Source organism: Rhamphochromis longiceps, linkage group LG4 (assembly GCF_057381845.1).
Source record: "Rhamphochromis longiceps isolate RC_006_pf linkage group LG4, R_longiceps_female_GT1.1, whole genome shotgun sequence".
Taxonomy (NCBI): domain Eukaryota; kingdom Metazoa; phylum Chordata; class Actinopteri; order Cichliformes; family Cichlidae; genus Rhamphochromis; species Rhamphochromis longiceps.
The window spans coordinates 37,422,731-37,435,286 of record NC_140560.1 but is presented as its reverse complement, the minus strand read 5'-3'; the positions used below and the strand labels follow the sequence as shown (position 1 = coordinate 37,435,286).

General features: G+C 49.9%; 1 protein-coding gene across 4 annotated transcripts in view; it reads left to right on the top strand.

The window, feature by feature from the left end:
• Positions 1–12,556, top strand: part of caskin2b (CASK interacting protein 2b) — a 61,312-nt gene that overhangs the window by 12,773 nt on the left and 35,983 nt on the right. The gene's annotated exons all lie outside the window — the stretch shown is intronic.

Below are 12,556 nucleotides of genomic sequence, written 5' to 3'. Positions count from 1 at the left end.
AGGTCAGACAGATGAATCTTATATGATCAGCCCAGGCAGAGATATGACGTTCAAACCCTCCGTGTACAAGGGGCAGCCAATCAGAAGAAAGCTGGCTTAAAGGGGAGGAGCTAGAATGCTTTTTTTCTGATTGTATAAAATAAAGAAGGATGATTTTGAAGTGAGTAGATCCCGAGGACCCTACCGGTGCTAACAACGTTCCTGGTGAAATGGCAGATCGGTGCTGAGGAGCTTCCACCTGAAGCCAGCTGTGATCTGTAGCTTGCTTTGAGCCGGGCCTCTGGCAGCAAACCTTCTCAGAGGGAAAAGTTCACAGTGTTGGTCCGACTCTCATTCTGTGCTGTTAGCGAGACTGTCCTGCGTCTGACTTATGAGTTCTGATCTGCCTCTGACTTTGTTTGAGGAACCGTTCCCACCACTGAGCACGAGAGGAATTCACTGCACTCTAATTTAGGTCAGGATTGTGGTGAGATGCTAAAAAACGAGGCTTTATTTTCCTGGCCTGTGCACGTCTGTCCAGATCTGCTCGCTCTGACACTTTAACGGCGATAAAAGGCTCAGAGATGAGTGCGGTTTGAGGCCGCCGGCCCAGCGTGAAGTCCCGCTCACAGCTGCGAATTACGAGCTCCAAGTTTTACTCAGTTTTCTGCTTCTCCAGCACCCACTCCCACCCGCCCCCTCAGCCCCTGTGTTGTATCTGTGCCAGCTATTGTCCGTGTAGCAGAGCAGCGTTTGAATGCAGAGGGGAGAATAGAGACGCTGATGTCATGGCGCTGGTATGCAAAGCCCACGGCAGTACCTTCGATCTGCTCGCTGAGGCTGGAATTTGACTCTGGTGAAAACCAGCCGCACACGGAGCGTTTCCTGAAGTCTTCAGCCAAAGAGAGGGAGGCGAGGGAGACCGGCGAGGCCTCGCTGCGCTGCCAGCAGATGCTCGCTCCTGCAGAGAGAAGAGGATGAAGCGCAGTCACACCTTTACGTTGATTAGGCTTTCTCACCTCTGCTGTGGTTCAGGTTCAGGCTTCTCAGGTCACAGCTGTTTCCTTCTCCTGGATTAGCTGGTCATCAGACCGTTAGCTGTCTTCAGCTTTCAGTTTCAGGGTTTGGATAATAATCCTTTGAACATTAAATATCTGCCATCTCAGCAGGCTGGTGCTTATGATACAGGATGTACAGATGTTACACATCGTTTCAGAGGCTGGTAATTCAGCTCTGTGACACTCATACACTTCCCCTCACATACAGGACGTCAGAAGCTCAGAGAGCTAAGGTTTACAAAACTTCTTTAAATAATTCATTATCGGCGATCGTGGCTGAAGAGTTGGGCGTTCGCCTTGTAATCGGAAGGTTGCCGGCTCGAGTCCCGGCTCTGACAGTCTCGGTCGTTGTGTCCTTGGGCAAGACACTTCACCCGTCGCCTACTGGTGTGGTGGTCAGAGGACCCGGTGGCGCCAGTGTCCGGCAGCCTCGCCTCTGTCAGTGCGCCCCAGGGTGGCTGTGGCTACAATGTAGCTGCCATCACCAGTGTGTGAATGTGTGGGTGAATGGGTGGATGACTGGGTGTGTAAAGCTTAGGGACGAGTAAAGCGCTGTACAAATACAGGCCATTTACCATTAGCCTTAAAATGTAACATTCATTCACCTCACTGTTAATCATCCACTGGTCATTCCTCCTAAACTCATGGAAATCACATTAGAGCACTAAAGGAAGGCTGCCACGCCCGCTGACCCGACCCCCAACCCCTCAAGACTTCATTCAGACATTAAACCCTCATTCAGTGTTCTCATATTTGTTTTTGTCACCTCATTGATCAATCACAAGTATAAGAATAAAGTGATCTCTGTGGCCTAAACTGTGAATGTCAGTTCATGTACAGTGGGGCAAAAAAGTATTTAGTCAGCCACCGATTGTGCAAGTTCCCCCACCTAAAATGATGACAGAGGTCAGTAATTTGCACCAGAGGTACACTTCAACTGTGAGAGACAGAATGTGAAAAAAAAATCCATGAATCCACATGGTAGGATTTGTAAAGAATTTATTGGTAAATCAGGGTGGAAAATAAGTATTTGGTCAATAACAAAAATACAACTCAATACTTTGTAACATAACCTTTGTTGGCAATAACAGAGGTCAAACGTTTACTATAGGTCTTTACCAGGTTTGCACACACAGTAGCTGGTATTTTGGCCCATTCCTCCATGCAGATCTTCTCGAGAGCAGTGATGTTTTGGGGCTGTCGCCGAGCAACACGGACTTTCAACTCCCGCCACAGATTTTCTATGGGGTTGAGGTCTGGAGACTGGCTAGGCCACTCCAGGACTTTCAAATGCTTCTTACGGAGCCACTCCTTTGTTGCCCGGGTGGTGTGTTTTGAATCATTGTCATGTTGGAAGACCCAGCCTCGTTTCATCTTGAAAGTTCTCACTGATGGAAGGAGGTTTTGGCTCAAAATCTCACGATACATGGCCCCATTCATTCTGTCCTTAACACGGATCAGTCGTCCTGTCCCCTTGGCAGAAAAACAGCCCCATAGCATGATGTTTCCACCCCCATGCTTCACAGTAGGTATGGTGTTCTTGGGATGCAACTCAGTATTCTTCTTCCTCCAAACACGACGAGTTGAGTTTATACCAAAAAGTTCTACTTTGGTTTCATCTGACCACATGACATTCTCCCAATCCTCTGCTGTATCATCCATGTGCTCTCTGGCAAACTTCAGACGGGCCTGGACATGCACTGGCTTCAGCAGCGGAACACGTCTGGCACTGCGGGATTTGATTCCCTGCCGTTGTAGTGTGTTACTGATGGTGACCTTTGTTACTTTGGTCCCAGCTCTCTGCAGGTCATTCACCAGGTCCCCCCGTGTGGTTCTGGGATCTTTGCTCACCGTTCTCATGATCATTTTGACCCCACGGGATGAGATCTTGCGTGGAGCCCCAGATCGAGGGAGATTATCAGTGGTCTTGTATGTCTTCCATTTTCTGATGATTGCTCCCACAGTTGATTTTTTCACACCAAGCTGCTTGCCTATTGTAGATTCACTCTTCCCAGTCTGGTGCAGGTCTACAATACTTTTCCTGGTGTCCTTCGAAAGCTCTTTGGTCTTGGCCATGGCGGAGTTTGGAGTCTGACTGTTTGAGGCTGTGGACAGGTGTCTTTTATACAGATGATGAGTTCAAACAGGTGCCATTCATACAGGTAACGAGTGGGGGACAGAAAAGCTTCTTACAGAAGACGTTACAGGTCTGTGAGAGCCAGAGATTTTCCTTGTTTGAGGTGACCAAATACTTATTTTCCACCCTGATTTACGAATAAATTCTTTACAAATCCTACCATGTGGATTCATGGATTTTTTTTTTTCACATTCTGTCTCTCACAGTTGAAGTGTACCTCTGGTGCAAATTACTGACCTCTGTCATCATTTTAAGTGGGGGAACTTGCACAATCGGTGGCTGACTAAATACTTTTTTGCCCCACTGTAAGTGGAGGCTTGATCGGCCACACAGGAATGCCTGGTCACATGTAGCAGGCTGGAGGAGGTGGTGTACGAGGGAGGAGGTCCTGGTGCTGCGACTGTCCAGATTGAAGGAGGTTTTTGTCAGCGAGGAAAAGAGGAACGGGCGTGGAGCTGAGCTCATATCCCCCCCGAACAATATGTGCCGAGTCCTGAGCCTCCTTCTTGTTTGAGGTTGGGATAGGAAGAGGAACACACACCACGCTCCACCCTGAACCACTTTACTGGGAAAACAATACTGGAAAGACCGGACAGAAGATCGACGGCTTCTGTCTGTCAGAGCATTTTTAGCTGAAATAAACAGTTCTGAGATAAAATGACTTTAAAGGGAGCTTTTAAGCCAGTTAGGCTTACAGTTACATTAGATGTAACAGGCAGGACAACCAGTAACAGGCCTGCATGTCCTGTCACCAGTAAAACATGGATAATGTTTCACTGGTAAATACTAATAAAACCCTGCTGTTTAGCACTGCCAGGCTGCATCATTTATGGGATTATTTCGCAAAAAAGTAATCTATTACACATCACATTACTTAAAAGTAATGCAGGACATTACGTCACTACACTGCCGTGAGAGTAACTAGTTACATTATTTCCTTGTTAGTGTATAAAATGAGCTGAAAGGTGTTTCTCATAATTACCAGTTAACTATAAAACCTGAGGCTGCACAATCTGTGCTTCAGTGTTAATGAAAGATGAAGAGCAGCCGGAGGAAAGTAAAGGCTGCTCGTCACTGTTCAGGCTCTGGCTGCTGGGCTGGAGTCTGCATGCTCAGCTCGATAGTCACTTTGGTTCTCAGCTAGCTCAGTGTTAGCTTCGTGTTAGCGTGCTGTCGGTGCAGATGTTTGCAGAGAGCGATGTAATGCTGCTTCTGTGCTGGATTCAATTTGAACTTTGACCTCATGATCTTGTTCTTGCAATAAAAACGATTAGCTTGAGCTCAGTTTAAGTCAGCACACAGTGTGATGTTTTTGTTAAAGTGAGCACATACTCGAGTAATCTCAGCTGCCTCGTGATTAATGCCACCTGGCCCCGTTGGTTTGGCACTCACCAGTGTGTGTTTAAAGCCTGCAGGCTGGCTATAATTAAGCTGTTCTTACACGAACAGTTTGAAGGAAAGAGTTGTGCTCCGGCACGTCCGAGCCGTTCATTCATCAGCAGCTCTCTGAGGTTTGAGTCTAAACGTGCCTCCTCTGGGACGGCGAGTGTGTCATTAACACGCTGCTGTAATTGAGTGGATGCTGGTGTTTGACTCAGTGTGCAGATGAGCCCCAGGACTGCTCTGCATGTCCAGTCTCTGTGGTGGTGCTGCTCCAGGACGTTGTCATTGCAGACCACCACCCACGGCGGGGTCCCTACTGACCTGGTTGTTTTCTGGCTCTCTCCTTCTGGTGGTCTTACCCCCCCCCCCCCCTCCCCCACTGTGCTGTGGCTACTTGTAGGTCCCAGGTTATGTGGCTGTGGGGGGGCTGGAGCAATGGAGCTCTGGAGCCCTGTGACGCTGGGTGGGCTCCAGACATTTTCATACTGCTTCCCACATGTCGTGTAAGAAGTGAAAGTGTATGTAATACAGAGCTGATCTAGGAAAAGCAAAAGCATTCAGATCATAGTCCTGGTTGTAAAAGCTTCCTGACAGGATAAAAACACCAGCTGCTGTTATAATGTGAATATTTACTGTTGGCCCACTCCATTAGCTCCACCAGGCCGGGCCCTGCTGCCCCATATATTCATGAGGAGTTTGTCTCCGTGCGGTCCAGCTGCCAGCCGCTCTGGACGCTGCTCAGGCCTGTAGAGTCCTGATCAGCGTCTCCACAGCAGAGTGTGACAGAGGCGGCTGTCAGCGCACTCAGGAAACCATCTCAGCGTCCTCATTAGGCTCTGTTGACTCTGGCCTCTTGGCAAATAGCAACCGAAACACACTTCTAACCCCTCAGTGTGGAAAAAACGAAAGTTCAGGAACCTGCAGACGGTCAGAAATGCAGATTCTCCCTGTTTGATCTGAGGTTCACAGAGCCCGTGATGTCTCACTCGCTCATTTAAAACGCCTTTAACAGCTTTAAGCTCAGTGAGAGTTTTGCTCTGCGCAGGCTGCATCTGTCAGAGTTACATTACAGCCTCACCGTTTCTAAGATGCCTGTTTCCAAACAGCAAGGATGAGTTTCTCTCATGAAATCATACTTTGTGTCAGAGCTGAGTGCCACGGGGCCCACGTGGTTGTTAATCAGGCTCATTATTGTGACCCTTCATCGTGGTTGGCTATCAGCTGACCCGAGCCCCGTCCACAGAGCGGCCTGACCTACGCACGTTTGTGTTTTCAGATTTCGGTTCAGACGATAAACGCTGAAACCTTTTGCGTGTCATGATGACCCAGCAGAGCGCTGACAGTCAAGGCTCAGGCTTTGCTTCAGTCTCCTCTCCGACCTTAAGACCGAACTGTGACCATCTCACAGGTGTGTTTGCACCAGGACGCGTTCAGGGACGCGTTCAGGGACGCGTTCAGGGACGCTCTCCTTGTTCCTGCCTCAGTTTTTAAGCTGATTGGTTGTAAAATTTCTCCACAGGATGGACACAACAGATCGCAGCTTCTGTTTCTGTGTCTCCGAGTTTGCAGGCGCTCGTTTCTGTCAGCCCGGCCTCAGAACAAAGTCCTTCCCTGCTTCTCCTCCATCAGTCAGGGTGCGTGACGGGCCTGTTTGTGCATGCAGAGGATGCATACATCAGCTGACGGAGGCCTTCTCTGTGTGGATACTGGAGCTTCTCATAACTCTGAGGTTCTTCTGCCTCTGCTGTGGAGTCTGCCCTTTTTCACCTCTTTGGTTGATGAAGAGTAATCGAATTATTAGAAAACATCTTCGCGTCTTGTGTTTAAAAAAACAGAGTAAATTTAATGTTTGAGGTGGTAGGTCATGTCGGTTTCACCTGCCGTCAGACAGGAAGTGACACAAAGTGACAAAAGTCAAGCATCAGCAACCAGGACTGACAAATAACAGCAAGACTGGAGCAGCAGAAAGCCTCCACAGTGGCACGGAGCAGTAAAAGTGTGAACTGCTGGTGACGTCACCGTGAGGTGGGAGGCGTCCAGCTGTTTGACCGCAGGAGCAGACTGTGCTTTGATCTGATCTGCTGTCTCTGATCAGACCTGCAAACATGTCAGAGACATCGAGCTCCCGTCGGCCGGGTCATCCTGAGCTCCTGAGCCTAAAACCAGCCCGACTTTCCCGCCTGAATCTTCATGGTGGGAGGTTTCCTGAAGCCGCTCGTATCGGCTGCTCTCCTCAGATGCAAGTTCAGGTTGACATTTGAGTTTCCTTTTCCTTTCAAAATAAAGGACGTGGCTGCGTTCCTCACTGGAACCAAAGCTCACAGGTACGTCGATGGACCGTGGGCTCGTGCGCCCTTCGTTTGTCTGCTCAGGCTTGCCTGAAGAGCGTGCGTGACGGTTTTGTTGTGCGTTTGGAGCCTCTGTGGCAGACCTGTGTGTTTACATTCCCACTGAGCCCGCAGAGCGTCGGCGGTTCAGGCTGAGGCGGGAAGGCGAAGGAGGAAGGTCTTATCAGCTGTGCTGCCAGCGTGACGCCGCTGTTATCAGGCGGCCGATAGAGCGGCTCCAGCCCGCAGATGCAAACGCCTCGTGGTGAGACGTGGAACCGAAAGTGATGAAGAATTTATCGGAACTTTGTCATGAAGTTGGAGAAAAGTTTGTGCTGTGAGGAGCTGAAGCTCCTTCGATGGGGAGTGTCACACTCAGGCGATCACTTTTACTAAAACAGGTTTTACACACAGTTACGTGGACGACGTGTTTCACTGCTTCACCTGCTGACAGGAAGTGATGTCACTCTCCTCCAGACTTCATTCACCTTCACTCTGCGGTGTTGATTGGTTAGTTTGTCTTTGCTGTGTGACTTTGTGAGTTAGGTCCCGTCACGGCGTCTCTGCTGTGGTTTCCTGTCAGGGTAAAAAAACTGTTTTTGTTCACTTTGTGTTCTTGTTGTTTCCTCACATCCACAGACGTCCTGAACTGTTGTCACACTGCAGGTTAAACACACGCTCACGTAAACATCAGACTCTTGTTTTTGTACAAGAATAGATTCAGAGAAAACCCAACGATCATACGACCTTTACAGCATCAAACTATAACAAGAAGTCACTTTGAAAATAGGGACGACTTTCAAAGTGTGTGTGTGTGTGTGTGTGTGTGTGTGTGTGTGTGTGTGTGCGTGAGCGTGTGTGCGTGTGTGTGTGTGTGTGTGCGTGTGTGTGCGTGCGTGTGTGTGCGTGCGTGTGTGTGCGTGTGCGTGCGTGCGTGCGTGTGTGCGTGTGCGTGTGTGTGCGTGTGTGTGTGTGTGTGTGTGTGCGTGCGTGTGTGTGCTTTGGTGTGTGTGTGTGTGTGTGTGTGTGTGTGTGTGTGTGTGTGTGTGCGCGTGTGTGGACTGCAGGGTCCGGACTGTAAATTAAGAGAGTCAGTCTGAGGAAGTTTCCTCGCTCAGTGATTTTGTTGTTTCCTTCAGGGCGGGGTCTGCTGCTCGCCCCCGCCCTGTGGAACAATAGTGTTGGGACAGGAAGTGAGGAAGGGCCACGGCTTTGTCCCTGAGAGCCGAGCCTCCGTCAGCACAACACCACCCCCTCCTCTTCCTCCCACACCGAGTCACGGTCAGGTTACAGCCCGATGCCTCCGCAGCGCGCGCGCACACACACACACACACACACACACACACACACACACACACACACACACACACACACACCCAGGATCAGTGCCACAGGTGTGTTGTTCAAATACGTTTAAACTTTATTGCTGTCTGAGGAAGCACAACCTGCTGAAAGCAACAAAAACATCTGATAAACATGGACAAGTCTGGATTTCCTCCATCAGGTACCTTCACTGCTTTTAAGCTCCGGGCTTTTAGCTTCTTTAAAGACTGTGTTTTACTCTGAAAGGACAGAAGGGCTGATTACTTCCTTTCTGAGCTTCATGAGCTGCACTAGATCAAAGATAATATTTTTGCATCTTTGTGTTTTGGAGCAGCTGTGCATGATCCACAGTTGAAAACAATCCTTCTTTGTTTAAATGAGGCCTCAGCTCATGCTGTGTCTGAAACAAGCTGCTTACGTCAACCAGTGCGTCTCTTTTGTCCAGGCTTCAGAGACATTTTGCTCTGATTTTGGTCCTTGCTGATTAACTGCTTGAACCACAGCAGGAGAAACTGAACTGAAGCTCGCAGTAAATGCATCTTTCTGAAAATAGTCAGGCTGTAATTCAGACGCACAGCAGAGTAAACTCGTTAAACATCCGTTATGCTTTTCTGGACTTCACGAAGCTTTATTGGAGCAGATCCAGCAGACAAACACTAGACTGTTATTCTTACGTTTAATATCTAACATATGCTCGCGTGTTTGTCTAAAGCTACAGCAGATAAAACCAGTTAGTCAGTCCTGCTGGGCTCCCAGTCCAACCGTAAGGGAGGAGCGCGGGCACGAGCCTCCCCCGTGTCCTCGTCGCTTCAGACCTCCGATAAGACGTAAGGACGTCTTCATCTTCACCGCGTTGTCCTCATTCAGTCAGCAGATAAGAGGCAGACTCGTCCCGCTGCTGCTTTGGACAAACGCTCGCAGAGCTTCCTGTGTTCCCGTGCCAGGCTCTCTGAAGGCCAGGAGGAGGAGGAGGAGGAGTGAGGAAGAGGTGCTGGTTGGTGCTCGTGTTTCCGGCCGAGCTTCATCAAACAAAACGGCTCTGTGAAGGACTCGCACTCAGACGTCACAAAACGTCATAAAACGAGACAGACTTACAGGAAGTGAGGGCCACGTTGTCTCCCATGAAACGAAAGGGACCCGAACACGGAGAGGTCAAAGTTCACCCTGCCTGACTGAAGCATTACAATGCCTTACTTATTGCAGCATGAGCGTCTCCAGCTGTTTCACAGTTGGCTAATCGGAGATGACGCAGAGTGAATGTGTGATGTTTGTCGATCGTTGATGATGGTTTGAGCTCCTCGGAGTCGCAGAGTGGACCGTGGACTCCTCTGAGCACCAAACTGTTCTGGAGTCAGCGTGAGGCCGTACGACCCACACTGACGAAGTCACACAGAAACATCTCTGACCGAGAACCCGACTGCGATCAGCTGACGAGGCTGAGCGCGCACTGTTGGCCTCGCGGGCTGGTATCTGCAGTCATGTGACCTGCTGAACCACATGAAGGCGCTGGTGTTTGAACCGCACGCTGTAATCTGCAGGAGTTTCACTTTGTGCCTCTGCGTTTGGAGGAGGGCCAGCACGCCGCTGCCGGCCTCCACGCGGCTCCGCGGCGCCCCGTCCTTTAGGGCTTTGTTTTACACGCAGCTGGGAAACAAAAAGATGTGAGCCGCAGCCTGCAGACGTCTAATCATAGACGCTCGCAGCGGGCGGCTAATTTTAGCTTCAGTTTTTTTCTTTTACAACAGATCTACTTTCAGGATCCACTTCACCATCCCAAACCAGACCGCTGAAATCTGCAGACTCCTGCAGAAAACCTCCTGCTCCTCCTCGCCGTGCATTCTTGTGGCGGCTGATCCGCAGGACGCCGACGTTTCAGCTGAAATTATAAAAAGCAGAAGCCTGCAGCCTTTGCTGGGACCCGGCCACGCCTCGCTCCACAAACATAAAGTTAAAAATAACTCTGGACAAATGTGCAGCAGATGATGAAGAAGCTGCCGGGGGTCGGTGTGGATGTCAAACCTGCCTCGTTAACGTCTGATCACGTTGTCAGAGAGTGTGTGTGTGTGTGTGTGTGTGTGTGTGTGTGTGTGTGTGTGTGTTTACAGAGGAGTTTAAATGGTTTTTCTGTGACCGATGTTCTAATTTAATTTTAACTTTCAATCATTAAATAATCGTTTCAGTAATAAAGACCAATGTCACTCCTATTTCAAGCCCAGAGATTAAACACACTGCTGTGTGTCCCACCGGAGCTTCTCGTAAAACATCCTGCGCACAGATCGTTTGGCGTCCTGGAGAGATGCTGGCGGGAAGCTTCCCTGCTGACTGGAGCCAATCAGAACCAGGGGAAGCAGGTCTGCAGCCGCTCGTCTTCAGAGTTACGTTGCTGCATCAACATGTCAGTGAAGCAGCAGTAAGTCGGACTGCTATCAGTCTGCAGTCGATTGGAGTCAAGTTGGCAACTATGTGAAGTTTGCTGATAGACGTGAAACAGACTCCTCCTTCAATAGTGACGTAGTCGCTGCAGTTTTACTGCAGAAAGACACAAAGGCTTTAAACAGTATAACCCGAGCACAGCCGCTCAGTCTCTGCTGGAGAGACGCCTTGCTCGTGGGCAGAGGCTGACTTGATTACCCATCCGTCTGAGAGTGACTGCAGTGAGTCAGTCAGACCCAACTGTTTGGAGGTTGTTAGGTTGCCTCCAACCTGGCGAGGTGGGTCAAGGTTGAGAGTTGCACGCCGGTGGCCACAGCTGTGGCTGTGACTCAGTGCTTTCACTTTAACCTCCTAGGACCTGCGTCCACATGTGTGGACATCACATTTTCGGTTATTTAGACCAAAATACTCAATCTTGCTCTACAAGGGCCTGATGTCCACCTACGAGGACATTATGCTGCTGCTGTTCTATCAAAATTTTAAACGAATATCCTCGTATGTGGCTCTGAGTTTTCTTAACAACAAAAATAAGGTTAAAAAAAAATCTGGTACTTCTTTGTTTTTACATTCATCAGGTCGCAATCAGCCCAAATATCAAAGAGAAATTAAAAATGCTGCAGTGGAAGAGTTCAGGTCTTAGGGGGTTAAACCGCCTAAATTTACTTTTTACTTTTAATCGTCTTGATCGTTGAATCATTTCCAGTCATTTTCCTGCAGAAGGGATTTTTGGTCCCCGCCTGATCACCGCGCGTTAGAAGCCGACTGTTGGTGCGCGCAGAGCTCGGGAGCAGCAGGCTGGTCCACAGCCTGGGCTGTGGTCTGGTTCCCCGAGCCATCAGGACCACTGATCACCACTCCACTGATCCTCAGCACTCCAGGGCCTGCTGCTGTCAAACAAACTCATTTATGTAAAAATGAAGCGATCACATTATTGATGTGATTATAGAATTATGGCGTTTCGTTCCGCCATGACGTCCAGTCTTTCTCTGAGAGAGAGGGTGAAGTAGAGTGGTCCCGCTTCACGTGGTGAAACGCAGCGGCGGCGACTTCCTCCCTGCGTTCAGCCCGTTCCTGCATCTCCGCTCATGCTGATTTATTCCTGTTCATTCTGAAATCCAGGTCATTATCAAAGCAGCGCTGTGGTCCCGGAGGGCGAGCCTGCCGTGTTGCCCCGAGATCCTCATTACTTCAAACGCTGCTGTTGTTGTTGGTGAGAGGGTGAGGGGGGTGGCAGCAGACTCACGGTGGAGGTGGTGTCTGTGAAGTCCCTGCAGGCTGACCTTTGACCCCTGACAGTAAACGCTGCAGCTCCTTTGATCGCTGTGTTTACAGGTTTTGACATAAGAAGTCAGAAGATGTTAAACTGGTTTCTATGAGCTCCTGAACCTGCGCAGAGCTCTGACTGCTGATAACTCAGCAGGAGAGAGACGCTCCGACTTCCTGTTGCTGACCGTGGCGTTACGATGACGCGCTGATTAGACGCCATCATACCAAACAGAGCCCGGACCGTCGAGGAACCCCCTCGCTTCAAGAAGGACGGCATTCCAGCGAGCAGCAGTGAAAACGAGGCTGCGAGACGAGGACGGGAACGAGTCTGTGGTGTCGCCCCCGGCGGCGAGGAGACTTTTCTGGCAGCAGATCAAAGAGGCGCCGAGCTTCATCTCTCAGTGTCTGAGCAGCAAACCTGCTGAGGAGGTCAGGGCCGGGCCAGAGGCTAATGAAGCGTGCTCGGGAGGACGATTTACGATCCGGTGTCCCCGTCTGCTGCAGGAAGCTTCTCCTCCCATCGGCTCTGATTGGATTTCCTCCGGTGGAAGAGAGTCTCTGACACCTCGTCATCCCGCAGCAGTCAGACGTGGACATTATCACCGACTCATGAGCTTCCACCTGCGGTCCAGACGCCTCTGACCACCGCT